We start from the raw sequence: 17505 nt of genomic DNA, 5'->3' as shown, positions 1-17505 counted from the left end.
ATCGCTGACTGTATCTGTCTAATGTGCTGTAGTGAAGTGCCGAAGCATCCATACAAGCTTTCACAGCAAATCCTCTTCAGACCATGTACAGTAGAAGAGGCAGGAGAAAAAAACATTCTGGTCTAAGAAAGAACTGGTGGCAGGAATTTTTTGAAGCATATTAATGAAAGCAAACCTTCTTAGTCAAAAACTTGATGATTTTTTATTTAAAATCTGAACTTTGAGCAAACAGACTAAGAAACTGATTTTTTTAAATGGTCATCCCAGTACAAATGACAATTTCCATGAAAGAGAGAGGTCAGAAAATAACACAGAACCTTGAAAATGAAAGAAGGGAATCTCAATAAAGATGACTGTCCTTAGTCCCTACCTTCAAAGTATAGTATTTCTAGTTGTTCTGTGTGTAAGTGTATATGTGCATATACAGACCACCAAACGCACCAGTGCAGGTAGATATATAGCAGTTTGCAAAAGCCCCTGGGGATTCCTAGCTACAACTTCCCTGGCAGCCCCATTCCCCTAGAACCCTCTCCTGTGGCTTGGAAACCACCACTGTAGTCCTCTACATTGATGATGGGTGTCACAAGTAACACAGAACTTTACAAAATACTTCCACATATATTACCACATCAGATTCTCAAAATAACCCAGAGCAGGCAGGTGTTGTTATTATTCTCAATTTATAGATGAGAAATATAAAATTCAGAGAGGTAAAGCAATATGCACAAGGTCACAGTGAGGGTGGGAAGTGGGGCTGTAAAACACCTGAGGAACAGAATAATGAGACTAGGTTATGGAAGGCACACCTTCAGGGAAGCTGCACACTCTGCACTGAGCCCTGGACAGAAAAGGTTTTGTCTAAGTGCTATACAGATTCAATGCAATTCCAATTAAAATCCCAATGACGTACCTTACAGAAATAGAGCAAGCAATTATGAAATTCATCTGGAAGAATAAGAAACCTAGAATAGCTAAAGCAATCCTTAGCAGAAAGAGTGAAGCAAGGGGGTATCACAATACCAGATCTTCAACTCTACTACAAAGCAATAGTAACAAAAACGGCATGGTATTGGTACCAAATAGAAAGGTGGATCAATGGTACAGAATAGAGGACATGGACACAAATCCAAATGAATACAATTTTCTCATACTAGACAAAGGGGCCAAAAATATGCAATGGAGAAAAGATAGCCTCTTCAACAAATGGTGCTGGGAAAACTGGAAATCCATATGCAACAGAATGAAACTAAATCCATATCTCTCACCATGCACGAAACTAAACTCAAAATGGATTAAGGACCTTGGAATCAGACCAGAGACCCTGCAGATTATAGAAGAAAAAGTAGGTCCAGAGCTTCAACATTTGGCTTAGGACCAGACTTCCTCAACAGGACTGCCACAGCACAAGAAATAAAAGCAAGAATCAATAACTGGGATAGATTCAAACTAAAAAGCTTTCTCTCAGCAAAGGAAACTATCAGCAATGCGAAGAAAGAGCCTACAGAGTGGAAGAAAATCTTTGCCAATCATACTTCAGATAGAGCACTAATTTCCAGAATATATAAAGAACTCAAAAACTCTACACCAAGAATACAAATAACCCAATCGACAAATGGGCTAAGGAAATGAACAGACACTTCACAGAAGAAGATCTACAAGCAATCAACAAACATATGAAAAAATGTTCAACATCTCTAGTAATAAGAGAAATGCAAATCAAAACCACCTTAAGATTCCATCTCACCCCAATTAGGATGGCGATTATCAAGAATACAAGCAACAACAGGTGTTGGAGAGGATATGGGGAGAAAGGTACACTCATACATTGCTGCTGGGGCTGCAAATTAGTGCAGCCACTCTGGAAAGCAGTGTAGAGATTCCTTAGAAAACTTGGAATGGAACCACCATTTGACCCAGCTATCCCACTTCTTGGCCTATACCCAAAGGACTTAAAATCAGCATACTACAGAGATACAGCCACATCAATGTTCACAGCTGCTCAATTCACAAAAGCCAGATTGTGGAACCAACCTAGATGCCCTTCAATTGATGAATGGATAAAGAAACTGTGGTATATATATATATAATGGAATATTACTCAGCCATAAAGAATGATAAAATTATGGCATTTGCAGGCAAATGGATGAAACTGGAGAATATCATGTTAAGTGAGATAAGCCAATCTCAAAAAACCAAAGGATGAATGATCTCGCTGATAAGTGGATGATGACACATAATGGGGGGTGGGAGGGGTTAGTGTTAGGGTTAGAGTTGGGGTTAGGGAGGGGGGCAAGAATGGAGGAAGGAAGGACTGTATAGAGGGAGAAGAGGGGTGGGAGGGGTGGGGGGAAGGGAAAAAATAACAGAATGAATCAAACATTACCCTATGTAAATTTATGATTACACAAATGGTATGCCTTTACTCCATGTACAAACAGAAACAACATGTATCCCATTTGTTTACAATAAAAAAAAGAAAAGAAAAGGTTTGGTCTAAAAGGACTAGGGGAATATGGTGCCTTGGGGCTTCAAATTTACCTGTAATTACTTCTTTCTCAGAAAAAGAAAGTAATATTATTACTCTCTATACTTTTTTATGCTTAAAAATATTTCATAATAAAAACAATTCTATTAGCAAAATTTAGAGATGCCAACACATTGAGGTTCAGATGTCAGTGAAAAGAACTGTTCTGATATGAAAGCTGCGCCTACACACAATACTTGGGGCCTAGGTAGGAAAGGTTTTACCTCTCTAGGGATCAGAAGAAGTGAAAGGTGCAGTTATGTCTAGTACAGGTTAGACAGACGAGCACGCCAGCAAGGGAAGCAGGGCTTTGCAAACACTAAAACTACAAGGGAACTAGGGAGGTCCCCCAAACCAGCAAAGCTTGAACACTGGGCCAAGCAGGTTTCAGGAACCCTGATCACATACTCAGGACTAACTTGTTCTGTAGATTGTTGTTTTAAACTGTTTCCCTAACTTTGCAGAAAAATCATTTGTACTTTTAAAAATCAGTAAGTGTCCCCAAACACATGCAGGGAGGACTATGAGAAAGAGGCATTACAGGTTTGAAAAAGAACAAAGACTAGGAATGCTGGGTTTGTCTTTGGAGGAGAGCATCTTCTCTATTTATCAGAGGAGGCCATGGCAAATTACTTAAGCAAGTCGTGGCAACACAACCTGGCCAGCCAGGGAGACCAGGTTTTGAGAGCCTATTTTTTCAAAATCTCTCAGGGGAAAAACATTTTTTAAATCTCGTCTTTTCTATCTGGTGTATTGCTTTTACTTACTTCCCTGATCCTTCCATATAACATGCAGGGCAGGGTGGGGGGATCTTGCTGAAGGTATATAGCTGGGCCAAGAATAGAACTCCAGCATCCTGTCTCTCGACTCACTTCTGGACCATGCTACCTCAGGAAGGAACATTTGAAAATAGTAATTCTCTCCCACCTTGCCACCAAGCTGTGCACAAGCACCTGAATCAATGAATGAAGTTGGCTCAGTGACTCAGCACTAGGCAGGCTGGCTTCTCTGTGAGTCAGGCCCAGAATCCGACTGGCTAGAAGCACAGTTAATTTAAATAAATTCTGAAACCAGGAATGTTATCACCCAAGATCATCAAAAGACTTCAGGGGTATTTTATTTTGTTTAAGCAAAGGTCAAGATCATTGACCTATAGTATCCTTAAGACATGAGCCAGGTTTAGTAATTAATTACATTATCCATAATTTTCAGAAACGTTGCTTCTTTGTACCCTGTGGCTGCTTCAGATAGTGGTCTTGGGGTGCAGTGCCAGTTGTGGTACAGAGAGACAAAGACATATGACAGTTGATAAGTGGCTGGACTAAAAGGATAAATGAATAATTTGGGATCTCATCTGCATCTTTTCCTCTTTAATAAAAAAAAAAAAAAAATCCCCAAGTAAGGCTTTCTCTATTCCTTCTGCAGGATAACAATATACACACAGCTTGGGGGGGCACTTTGATAAGGTGCCCCCAACTGACCCTGTCAATAGCCATTGGTTATGACCACCTGCTCCAGCAGGGAAGAAGTCAGCCTCTGAGCAATGACCCCTGTGACAGATGGCACAGCACAGACAGAAAAGGGCCAGCCAAAAATACGACTTCCCACAGAGGGAGGGAGCCAGAGTGTTTAAAAGGCAAGAGTCAAAGGAACAAAGCAATGAAATTCATCCAGTATATCAAACTTGCCTCAGGATATCAACAGTCCTGTGAATGACAGGGGAATCAAAATCCTTGATGATGAGACCTCAGGACTCTTGGCACAGCAAGCTGTCATTTGCGAGGTTTAGAACAAATTATCTTAGCGAAAAGTGTGACAATGAAGATTTAGTGAAGGACTCCTATAACCATTAAAGAGAACTTGAACAAGTAGGCAAAGTAGAAAAAACTCAAATTCAAAGACATTGATTGTCTTAGAAATAACAATTGGAGAATAGGATTGTAAAATGTCAGACCTGGAATGAACCTGAATTAGCAGGGGGAAAACAAAACAAAACAAAACATTAGTCCTTGCTTGTGTTTGATGACCTATACTAGGAGGGAGATATAAAATAAGCAAAGTGCAAGAAACTGGCACAAAAAAAGGTGAGAAAAGGAAATATCACTTATCCTGAACCAAGGCCCAGCAATCTTCAAGCAACTGCCAGAATCCTGTGAAAGAAGCATCATTTTTTTGCCATTTTAAAATGAAAGAAAGCAAAGCATCACACCATTATTCATAATAGCCAATAAGTAGAGGCAATCCAAAGTGTCTACGGACAGAAAACAAATGTTGCACATGCATAAAATAGATATTGAGCTTTAAAAAGGAAGGAAATCCTAAACACATACTACAACATGGATGAACCTTAAAGACATTATGTGAAGGAAAATAAACCAGTCACAAAAAGACAAATACTGTGCGGCTTCTATATGGAGTTCCTAATAGTCAAATTTATAAGATAGTAACTAGAATGGTGGTTGCCGGTGGGGAGGCAGTGTGGAGGGTTGCCTCATGGATACAGCGTTTCAGGCAGGGATGATAAAAAAGTTCCAGAGATGGATGGTGGTGACTGTTTGCACAACAACATGAATTATATTTAATGTCACTCAAATGAACACTTAAAAATGATTTAAATGATAAATTTTATATCAGGTATACTTTACCACAATTTTTAAAAATGAAAAAAACTAATAAAACAAGGCAAAGTGAGATTAAGAAATTTGGCAAAGGGCACAACTTAAGAGATGAAGAAGACAAAATTCAAGCCAGGATGGCAAGTTCATGATTATAATATCCCTGGACACTCCTTCTTTTTCCACCACAGAACTATATAGGCTGAGGAGAGGAGGAGGAGAGAGACAGCTGTCAGGAATAGAACCTTGAGGCTCTACTTGACCATAGCCTGACCCACCTCTCCTCTCCTTTCCCCTTACACTAGTCATTCCAAGTGTCTTTGCTCAAATCTTTGATCTCACTTTCACCTCTCAGTCTTCTTCCAAGAGTGCGTCATGGAGAACATCCTGTGTATTCCAAGTTACCAATATCACTCAGAAGATTGTGAAACCCCAGTCCTAGAAGGCCTCCCTGAATCAGAAGCTATCAGGACACTCACCATTTATGTAGGTCCTCTAATCCATCCTTGCTTGCTAATAAAATCTATGCTGTATAAGGTACTCACAAAACAAAAGGTGTAAATTTCCAGGGTTCTGAGGCACCTTAATTTTACCTAGTCTGAAGAGTTCAATAGCTGGATTTTATCCCCCAGGGACTTTGGGCAATGTCTAGAAACATCTTTGAGTGTCATAACTTGGAGGGGGGATTACTGGCATCTAGTGGTAGAGCTAGGGATGTTGCTAAAACAATCTTAAATGTGCCCTATAACACAGAATTAGCAGTTCAAAATGTCATAGTGCAGAGATTAACACCCTCTGAGAGTCCAACCACTGTATCTGATACTTGCACAGGATGAGTGTCCCTTTTCTGAATATGTAGGACCAGAAGTATTCAGAGTTTCTGAGATTTTGGAATATTGCATAAGAATCTATCTATTGATTTATTTAAGTTATACCAGGGGTTGAACCTAGGGTGTTTAGCCACTAAGCCACATCCCCAGCCTTTTCTTTATATTTTATTAGAGAAAGGTCTCGCTGAGTTGCTTAGGGCCTTGCTAAATTGCTGAGGTTGGCTTTGAACTCACGATCCTCCTGCCTCAGCCTCCCCAGTAGCTGAGATTATAGGCATGAACCACCACATCCAGCTGTATAGGAATTTATTAAGCATCCCTCATCCAAAAATCTAAAATAAGAAATGCTCTGGAATCTGAAACTTGTTGAGCAACATATCAGAACTTTCTGGAGCATTTCAGATTTTGGATTTTCGGATTATGGATGCCTAACCTGTACTTCCTTTACAAATTACCATGAAAAAAAGAACCTCTGCTACAATAGTTATGATAGACAGAAAATAGGGACCTGAGGCAGCCCAGCACCAAAAAGAAGGAAAAAAATGCTAGGAAAAAAAAAATCTCTGACCTTCCACATAGATTATATTATTAGTGACATCAGCAGCCTAAGAGATTACTTCTGCAGAAGCAAGGAGCTTTACAAACATGAAGTCTCAACCTTGAAGAGCTAACCTATACAACAATGACTCATTTCTAAACAAAGTTTGCAGGTTACTTGCTTTACTCTGATAAAAGTATAACCACAGTGAATAACTGCAATTTAAAAATGTTTCTTGTGACCTCACCAACTTGACCTTTATTTCCCTTCCATCAGTCATTCATCTCTTCATATACCAGTCTCATTCCTACCTCTAATCCTCTTGGCATGTCATCCTCCTTCTGTTTCCCAAACTAAATCTACAGTGCCTTCACAGTCTGTATCAAGATTACCCTCAAGCCTTCCATCAAATCTTTTATTTTTTTTTACCAATATCAATCAATGATGATCTTTCCCAGTCTGTACAACAGTTTCTCATTCACCTGCATATATTCTGCTTTAGAATGTCTTTAAAGGTTTTATTTAGCCATATTAAGCATTCAGCAAATATCAAGCAATCAACAAACAGTAAATGACTACCTCCAATATACTTAAGGAGATAAGTATATTCTTTAGTTTCTGCCCTTGAAGTGCCAAGACTAACTCATTCAAAACAATTACTAAATACAAGAAAGTATATAATTACCAAATTACATTTATATATTAAAAATGCTAGAGAAGTTCAAAACGAAGATCAAGTTCTCTCGGTTCTTATTTTTTGGAGGCAATGTCAGAAATTAAAAAAAATCTATTAATTCATTTCCTCAATATTTTCTGAGGTTTTTATATATAAAGCATTGGAACATACTTTAAGTTTATATTGCACTTTAAGTCTTATATTTAATCTCATTTCACCTTTAATGACAATGTAAGATAATTAAAGCAAGTTGCAATCATAAGCCCAATTCTGTAAACTCAGGCTTTAGAGAGAAAGGAAGGCATCTACCTGAAATGTACATGTTAACAATAAAACCAGCACAAGAACAAGTCTCTTGGTCTCCTAGTACCATCTGTCCTCAAAACCTCTAACATTCCCCAATAGCCCCTCAGCTTGCCACTCTTCAGCCATTTCTCCAACTATTGCAGGACACCTAGCTAAATGAAAGTTTTAAAAAATATCTGCCACAGATCCTTTCAAAAGATCCTGCAATCCCAGAGACTTGGGAGGCTAAGGCAGAAGGATGGCAAATTAGGGGCCAGCCTCAGTAACCGAGTGAGGCCCTATCTCAAAATAAAAAATAGAAAGGGCTGGGGATGTGACTCAGTGGTAAAGCACCCCAAGTTCAGTCCCCGGTAAGGAAGGGATGAAAGAAGGGAAAATCTGTTCATTACATACTTCTGCTTATCTTTTTCATGATTGTGTAAATTTAAATCTGTAATTTAAGCTCCTTTAAATCTGAAAGCATATCCAGAGTTTGAGGGAAGGGCAGGGGGGGACAGAAGGAGAAATACAAAGTGAGGGAATACATTAAATATTAATTCTGTTGTTATGAACTTCCCATTTGTTTGATTAAGATCCTGTTTTCTTCAGAGACTAGCAAGTACTGAAACATGGTTGATGTATAAAAAAAGTTGACTTAATAAATGAAACAATCTGGTTTTCCTGACATATCATGAGCTCCTGAAGGGAAAAGACTTCTCTCATACACTTTTGTAACCCTATACCAAATAAGCAGCCAATAATGCACTGAATTAAATCATTCAACTGGTAGGTAGGGAAAACTATGTAGGGCGACTGTCTTGGTGGTTTTTTGTTTTGTTTGGTTTTGTTTGTTTTTTGCATACTGTATTGATCAATTGGGCATCACTGATCACAAGGTCAAACTTAATGGCCAAAATGTTTATACTCCCCCAAGATTCACAACCTGTATTCCATTATTGAACTCTCACATATCTAACCTCCATTATTTAACTCTCACACACCAAACCAACATTTCCCGTGTCCTGAATCAACCCAGAGCCAGATACTAGACAACCAGGAATAACCCCTGTATCCCAAAGCCTGCTGAAATTAATCAAACTAGCCAATTCTAACCTGTTTACCCCATCCTGCTTGCCTTTCCCAAGGAAAACACAATAAAAGCTCTATGCCCTGCTTTCCTCTCACTCCTCTTCCTCCTGATCCAACAGGGTGCTTTCCTCTGTGGCCCTGAATGGTATGGCATGGCATGGCATGCCCCCTTCTCTGAGAAATGTAAGTAATAAACTTTTCTTTCAATGACATTGAAAACATTTATAAATTAAGGTTCTGGCACAAATCAATTGGTGCCACCATTACCATTACCACCAGACAGAAAGAACCAGAACCCAACCCAGTTGAATCCTAAATGCTGGCTTACACCACTGCTTATAAAATCTTACCTTTCCTATGAGATAGCAAATTCCTTTGAAGACCAAGGTCTTCTCTTTATATCCACTACTAGACAAAGTTAATACCATATGCAGAGCGCTCACGTTCTTAACTGAATTTTACATAGACAAGTAAATATTAGATGACATTTTTATACTCTTATCAACTATTTAATTATCTTCTCTACTGCCCCCCAAAAAAAGAAAGGAATAGATGGATGGATGGATGAAAGATTGGAAGGAGAAAAAGAAAAAATATGTGACTAAACTCTTGCTGCACAGTGGCATTTTCCTATTGAGTTAAAAATAAGCTTATAATATGAACCAGCAATCACACAGTAAGTATTTATTCAAGTGAACAGAAAACTATGTTCACACACAACCTGCCACAAGTGTTTATAACAGTGCGATCTTTTTTTTACCTTTCTTTTATTATTTATTTGTCATGTGTGCTGAGGATTAAACCCTGCCTCACACATACTAGGCAATCACTCTACCACCGAGCTACAACCCCAGCCCCGACAGTTCTATCTTATAAGCATCAAAAACTGGAAGCAACCAAGATATCTCTCAACAGGTGAATGAATAAACAACTATGGTATATCCAAGAATGGACAAAAGGAATAATCGATTCATCCAACACCAGGCATTAACAAAAGTGAAAGACTATACACATTGGTATAATTCTATTCAGTGACATTCTTGAAAAGGCAGAACTACAAGAACAAAAAACAATTTGGAGTTAACCAGAGTTTACAGTGGGAGGCAGCTGACTACAAGGAGGTACAGGTAAATTTAGGGTGATGGAAATGTTCTTATGTTATTAGGGTGGTATACACATGACTTCATAGCTTTGTCTAATTGTACCTTGCAAAGAGAGAACTTTAATGTCCACAGAATTTAAAAAGTCAATCAGGATGTCCAAGGGATCCCAGGATTGAATGCCGACTGTGACAAAAGAATCTATATATTAGCTGGGTTTGGCGGTGCATACCTATAGTCCCAAGACCAGCCTGAGTACACCAGGCAGACCCTATATCAAAAAAAAAAAAAAAAAAAGAAGAAGAAGAAGAATTTAACATATTAACATATTAAAAATCTAAGACATAAACCCCTTAAGGTAGGGGGAAAAAGGAGCATACCTAAGTAACCTGGGAAACCAGAGCTGTGACTAGCAACCATAAAGGTTACAAAGGGATCTGTACTTAAATGCCAATTCTCCAGCAGTAACTTTGTTGCGCCTGTGGTGGTTATAAATTAGCAATTGTGAAACCTGCTTTACATGTGCATGACTTTAAAAAAATAAGTAAAACGCCATCTACCATGGTGGATAGTTAGAGAAAGGTTTCTCACTGTCAGGAGTGAAATACAGATAAGCAAGGGAGGGAGGCTAGAATAAACTCTATGATTAGGGTCAGGTAGTGCAAAACATGTTTAGTTTAATATATACATAAATCAACAGACATAAAAATAAATACACATGTACACAAGGGTTAGTATATACATATTGGGGCATCCCCTAATCTGAAAATCTTAACTATGAAATCTGAAACTTTCTGAGAGCTGACATGATACTGCAAGTGGAAAATTCTACACTTAACCTCATATGATGGGTCACAGTCAAAACACAGGCATAGGACTGGGGATATAGCTCAGTTGGTAGAGTGCTTGGCTTGCAAGCACAAGGTCCTGGGTTCAATCCCCAGCACCGCAAAAAAAAAACAAAAAACAAACAAACAAACAAAAAAACACAGGCATATCAGAAATACTACATGAAAATACCTTAGCTATGTGCATAAGGTATATACAAAACATAGATGAATTCTGTGTCTAGACTTGGGTCCTGTCCCCAAGGCATCTTAATATATAGAGTCAAACATTCCAAAATCCAAAAACACTTCCAGTCCTAGGCACTCTGGATGAGAGATATTCCACCTATCTATGTTTCCTACCTCTATTCACTGAGCAGGCCTAATAGCAAAGCATACCCAATGATTAGATCTTGCTTTCTCCAATAAAAAAGAACCGGGAGTCCTTAGGAAAAGACATGATTTTAGAGCTTGACTCAGGAAAATACAAGGGGAATCTAGAATACCTTCTAGTTAAAAAAAAGAAAAATTTAAAAAGTAGGGAGGTGTCCAAGTAGCAAAAGGATGAGCGCACATCAAAGGGAACCAGAAAACTTTTAAAAGGCCACAACGACCTAAGATGGACCAGCCTGAGCAATAAAATATTCCTTTAGAGAAGAATTCCAAACAAAATAAGTGGATACTACCTCCTACAAGAGCGAGAATTAATCTTCACCCCTTCTCTCCCAAGTAAAGGTTTAGTGACTTATTTACAAAGACTACAGTATGGAGAGGGAAAAACAGCAACTCTACAGCACAGAAACCTAGCATACATTACCTAAATAATAAAGGTTAACATTACCAGTGATAATCATATTAATGTGTCCCATCTCAATATGTGATAAGGAGGACACTTCATCTCTTGGTATTGTTCCCAAAAACCCATAACCCCAGTCTAAAATTGCGAAATACATCCAAAACACCTAAATTGAGGGGCATTCTACAGAATACCCCAACAGTACTCTTCATACCTACAAAGGTCACAAAAAACAAGGGAAAACTGATAAGCCATCAGAGATCAGAGAAGACTAAGGAAACAAATGACTAAATGCAATGTGGTACCCTGCACTGGATCCCGGAACAGAAAAAGAACACCATGTGAAAGTGGTAAAATCCAAATAACATTTGGAATTGGTTAACTATAATAATCAATAGTGGTGTCTTAGTTTCCACAGATATACCAGTAACATGCTAACATTAGAGGAAAATGGGTGAGGCATATATAGGAACTATGCATTATCTTTTCAAATTTGTCCATAAACCTAAAAATAGTTTAAATAAAAAGCTGAAAAAATCACCAGTGAAAACCTGGCTTAAAAAAACCTAATGCTAGTTGAAGGTCAAGTTAGTGAGAAAAATTAACCCTACATATCTAATTAAAAATTTATTTGTAACACATTTTTAGGGGGGGTATGGGGATTAAACCCAGGGGAACTTTACCACTGAGCTACATCCTCAGTTTATTTTCATTTTTAAATTTTTAGACAGGGTCTCCATAAGTGGCTAAGGGCCCTCACTAATTTCCTGAGGCTGGCCTTGAACTTGTGATCCTCCTATCTCAGCCTCTTGAGTCGCTGGGATGACAGGCATGCACCTCCACACCAGGCTATTTTACAGGTGTGTGCCACTACACCTGACTAGCTGCAACACTTCTTTATGACAGAAGTATAGGATTATTTATTTGGGCACGTCTTTTCACAAACAGCAAATAAAGTACACCTGCTATATCACCTTGTGAGACTTAATTTATTATAATGATACTTCTATTAATGATGATAATGGATTTTCATGGCTTATTCATGGTTCAGATGCTTCTGTACCAGAAGGAGAAATAAGGACCCAAACATATTCGTTCTTTGATGAGGACTCCTTTCGTCCTCCCATGCATCCAGATGAGATATGGGTTTTCTCCAGCCATTCTACCTATGTAACAAAACTCTGGCCTCCTTAAGGCCAATAGCTACGGGTAAGACTTTGACCCCTCCTTTACATTCCTGCTTATGACACAGAACTAAGGAAATCTGTACTGCTTCAGTCCCTCCATATGCTGATTAAATTGGTACTGGGGGATTAAACCAGGGGCACTTTACCACTGAGTTATATCCCCAGCACTTTTATTTTGTATTTTGACGCAGAATCTAGTTAAGTTACTTAGGGCCCTCACTAAAATATAACATAGATAATGTAACAGCATGTCCTAGTCTGTAGCCAAATAAACTGCAAAGTCTCTACATAACACATCACACAGCTAATGGGTAAAACGGGACATCCAGGTCTACTATTGTTTTTTTAACAGCTCATCACCTAGAGAATCACCAATACAATGCACTTTGTACTGCTAAATGAAAATTAGCACTACGTTTTGAAAAAAAATATTTAAAATTCTGATATTTGGGCCATTCACTGGGAAAGATGTACACTGACCATATAACTCTGATCACTAAATTGAAATTCAGGAATAAGTATTCAAAAGAGAATTTCTAGACCCATAGTGACACAGTAAGTTTAAAGTTGCCAAGAACTAAGTTTGTTTTATATGATAAAGAAAAGGACACAAATTTTATGAAGTTCAAAAGTAAAAGAGCATCTATGATTTGGATATGGTTTAAGGTGTGTCCCCCCAAATGTTCATGTGTTAGACGCCTGGTGTCCCATGTGGCAGCAGTGAAGTGATAGACTCTTAAAGAGGTGGGGTCTGTTGCACGGCAATTAGGTCATGGGGGCACTACCCTTAAAAGGGATTAATTAATGCTGGTCTCATGGAGTGAGTTTGTTCCTGTGAAGGTGATTTGACATACAGTAAACCTACTATATTTCACTGACTAATTGTTGAAGATATTTTGGCCAATTCTTGCGGGGGGGGGGGGGGAGTGCAATCATTATGTGATGCTTAAAAAAAAATAGTGCCAAAGCCATGTGCAGTGGTGCACACCTGTAATCCTAGCAGCTTGGAGTCTGAGGCAGAAGATTACGAGTTCAAGCCAGCCTCAGCAATTGAGTGAGGCCCTAAGCAACTCAGTGGGACCCTGTCTCTAATAAAATACAAAAATGGCTGGGGATTGGCTCAGTGATGGAGTGCCCCTGAGTTCACTCCCGATACCAAAAAAAAAAAAAAAAAAAAAAATTGTGCCAGTATTATGTTAAAGCTGTATTACTAAACTGTCTTTGGTGTAAGATTAGAATTCACAGTATGCTCATAATATACAGTAAAATTGAATAGTCCAAATCATGCACAGCATTCTTCATGACAGTATTAGTAAATATTTTTCTAGTCTGAAAAAAGGTAACTCATTAGTTTGGTTACTGATTTGTGCATTATAGTCAAAATATACCTTGAGAGAATTTATACAGTGTTGCAAATATGACCTTACAAATTTAATCTTGGCTGTCCAAAGATCTGTGCTATCATTGCTTTTATCTGACGTGCCATCGACAGCGCCACTAATAAAAAATGTGTTCACCATTAGTACTGCAGCACCCTGAAACCACACCAGTCGGCTTTCATAAATAGCTGATAATGTGAAGCGCTAAGAATTCTAGACCAGAAAATTAATGGGCATCCATATGACACTGGTGAATACTACTACTCTGTTACCTTTTAAGTAAGCAGAGGAACAGAATTATACCACATGAGATGATTGTGATGAAAGGTTATAAACCAATTTTTGGACTGAAAAAACAGGTTGCAACAATTATGCAGTGGTGACAATTATGTAGTGAATTATGTGGTGAATACAGTAACCCCTGAATCTCTCTGGCTTCCTATCTTCTCATGTGCTCTCTTCTAGATGTGCTCTAATCACTGTGATGCCATCACCATAAGGCCCCTACCACAGCCGAGCCAAAGCCAGTGCCGTGCTCTTGGGCCTCCACAAACCGTGAGCTAAACAATCTTTTCTCTGCAAATCAAACAGCCCTCAAATATTTTGTTGCAGCAACAGAAAATGGACTAATACAACATCTAAGCAATAAAAATATCTTAAGGATTTTCTCCACTGCATTACTCTACAAAGTTATTACCTAAGGAAGATCAAGAACAAGTACCTCTGTATATCTTCCAGTAAGTCCACACCACTCAAGCCTTTGTAAAACCACCATTTTCTCCTTCTTAGCATGTTCCATGGCGGCACCTGATCTTATAGAGCCTTTTCTTCTTCTTTTTTTTTTTTTTATTATTATTGTATACAAATTCTTCTTTTAATCAGACTTACGTGAACAGGTTCAGTAGGCAAATTCAAACAAGAAACTCCAAAAGTATTTCATGCAATAATTGCCTCTTTGTATTAAGCACAACCTCTGAGACAGCCGTTTTTTCTTTCTTTTGCATTTTTATAGCATTGTATCTTTTTATGCTCATCCCAGTTTTTCAAATAATACAGGATTCTATAAGAAAAAATGGAAACAAGATGACTATCTGAAAAGTCACCAAAACCTTTTCATTATTTACTGGTCTAAGAAGGGCCCCCTCTTGGAAAGGAAACACCACCGCTGCAAAAATAATCTTTTCCTTTTTTCAGATTAATTATATAGCTAATTTTATTTAAGATTTACTAAAATTAGGGCTGGGGAGAGAGCTCAGCTGGTAGAGTGCTTGCCTCGTAAGCCCAAGGCCCTGAGTTTGATCCCCAGTACCGCAAAAAAAAAAAAAAAAAAAAAAAGATTTACTAAAATTAACAGAAACAGATACACAATCATAAACAAGTAAACTTGGAAATTTTTAAGCATTTAATTTTTCTGACTTTTGATCCCAAGTATAGTATTAAAAGGCCTATTATCAGGAAAATGCCCCATTGCATTGAAAAATCAGTATTTCAGATCTTCCAAGAAAGCCTGGATTTCCAATAAACACAGCAAAGCATCAAAATAATCCTGAATGACATTCCTTTGGTCTCCACAATATTTAATATTTCTTCAAGAAAGTTTTTTGCACAAACTTTTTTTATAGTAGACATTTATTTAAAGTAATACATATGCAGACCAAATAAATTGTATGTTTCAGGTTTAACAAACTTCATAAAAATACTATGAGGACAGCTGCATCCACAGATTTCAACTACATGATTACTTCTTTGCCCATTCTTCTGTCTTTTCTTTCCTGAATAACCTCTTTGAGATACAGTTCAAGATAGAACTTATCCTCCTCATATTTTGTCCACTGTTCTTTAGGCGAGATCAAATGCCTCATAGTCAGGTCCAATGTGCTTGCATGCGTGTGCACGCTCTCTCTCTCTCTCTCTCTCTCTCTCTCTCTCTCATTTAACCTTTATTTATTTGTTTTTAAGTGGCACTGAGAATCAAACCCAGGGCCCCACCCATGGTAGACAAGCACTTTACCACTGAGCTACAAACTCAGTCCCCAATACTATCTTAATGCCAAACATCCTATCATTATGAAGGTTCTCAAGAAGCCTTCTTATGGTCTCTTATACATCTTCATCCTCATTATAATCATCTTGCATTAACCCCAGCTGTTGAATCCTGCAGCTTTATAATGCCATTTTTTAATATATAGCCATGGCTGAAGGCTGTAATAGCAGGTCAGCTCAGCATTTTGACCCTGCACAAAACTTTTGTATTACATGTGCTGATCTAGAGATCAGAAAAAAAAAAAAATCATTACTTCTATAGGGCTCCTTTTTCTACCATCATGCAGTAAACTGATAGCTTTCACTTGCTTCTCTACTTACACCGACATGGCTTTGTAGCTAAGAACACATGATAGATAAAATGTTCCTCAGAAAAAAAGAATTAATCCAAACCAAATTTGATGATTAGGAATTGACTGTCCAACCAATTGTTATCCAAATGCTCTTGACTGTCATATCCTTCCCTTTTGGCTGTTTTCTAATTAGTCACTTGGCATGTCTCTTATGAGAATTAGAAGTGGAGAGGAAAGAAGAAAAAGGCCATTTGACCCATTTCATTTTTCCCTAAATAATTTTGGTAAAAGACTTGGCAGAATCAGAGTTAGATGTTAGAAGAAAATTATCAGATTGTATGAAGGTTTCTATTACCTATTCTAAAATTCTTTACCCCATCAAGGTTTAAGAACTGATTAATTATTTGCAGTCATATGAAATGATAAATACATCAATATGCTATTAGCAAATAAAATGGACATAGATCTTTAGCTCAATGATTCCCCTCCCACGTATTTATTCTACAGACATAATCTTACATATACGGGATATGTATACAAAGAAATTCTATGCAATTTTTCTGTAATAACAAAGGATTAAAATTGATAGAATAAATGTTCCTTTATTTACTAAACAAATATACATTTATTGATTTAAAATGTCAATCAATAAGGGACTTATTACATAAATGATAATAAATCCATTTAATGGCTTTCCGCACAGCTGCTAAAAAGAAAAAGACCTTCTATAGACACTGACATGGAAAGCTTTCCAAGACACATAAGTGAAAAAGCAAGGCATAGAACAGTGTGTGCAATGAACCATTTTGTTGTGATATACACATTTATCCCTATTTTTTCCTTTGTTAACATGTAGAATATTTTTGTAAGGATACATGAGAAACTGGTAAATAGTTGCCTCCAGGGAAAGTCACCATAGTCTAGGAGACAGGGAAATGAGGAAGACTAACCTCTTCACTTTCTATCTTTCAAATCTGGCACCAAGTGCAGATATTATCTAAGAACTTTTCATTTAAAAATTTAAAAATTAAAAAAAGAGGAGGTAAGACCAAAAACACTGCAGTCCTTCCTGGGAGAATCCCCTCTGCAGTCCTTCCTAGGAGAATCCCCTCCACTGGGGATCCTGAGGCATGTCAGTTTGGTCACTTGATCTCTCTGGGTTGATAATCTGGGTCCTAATCACCACCTTTCTCACCCTGCCAGCCTTGTTCCTCTCTGAGCAAGTGTTTAAAGTTTCTGGTTCAAGATGAGAAGGACTAAGGTCAGTCCACCCTATATTTCCCACTTAATTCAACTAAACTCCCTGGAGAGCTGATGATTCTG

At 38.0% G+C, this 17505-nt stretch overlaps 1 protein-coding gene and 1 pseudogene across 3 annotated transcripts in view; both read right to left on the bottom strand.

Moving 5' to 3' along the window:
- Scn8a (sodium voltage-gated channel alpha subunit 8) overlaps positions 1 to 17505 on the bottom strand; it is a 181455-nt gene that overhangs the window by 142438 nt on the left and 21512 nt on the right. The window contains exon 1 of one of the 3 annotated variants that reach the window (XM_047548305.1): positions 14568 to 14840. The exons of the other annotated variants lie outside the window; for them this stretch is intronic. The gene's annotated coding sequence lies outside the window, so the exon portion shown is untranslated. Of the gene's footprint in view, positions 1 to 14567; positions 14841 to 17505 lie in introns of those variants that run through there. 3 annotated transcript variants of the gene reach the window in all.
- LOC124982091 (cytochrome b-c1 complex subunit 7-like) lies at positions 15585 to 16032 on the bottom strand (annotated as a pseudogene).

This window comes from Sciurus carolinensis, chromosome 4, assembly GCF_902686445.1.
Source record: "Sciurus carolinensis chromosome 4, mSciCar1.2, whole genome shotgun sequence".
Lineage (NCBI taxonomy): Eukaryota > Metazoa > Chordata > Mammalia > Rodentia > Sciuridae > Sciurus > Sciurus carolinensis.
The sequence above is the reverse complement of the archived record's forward strand: the minus strand, read 5'-3'. Positions and strand labels throughout refer to the sequence as shown.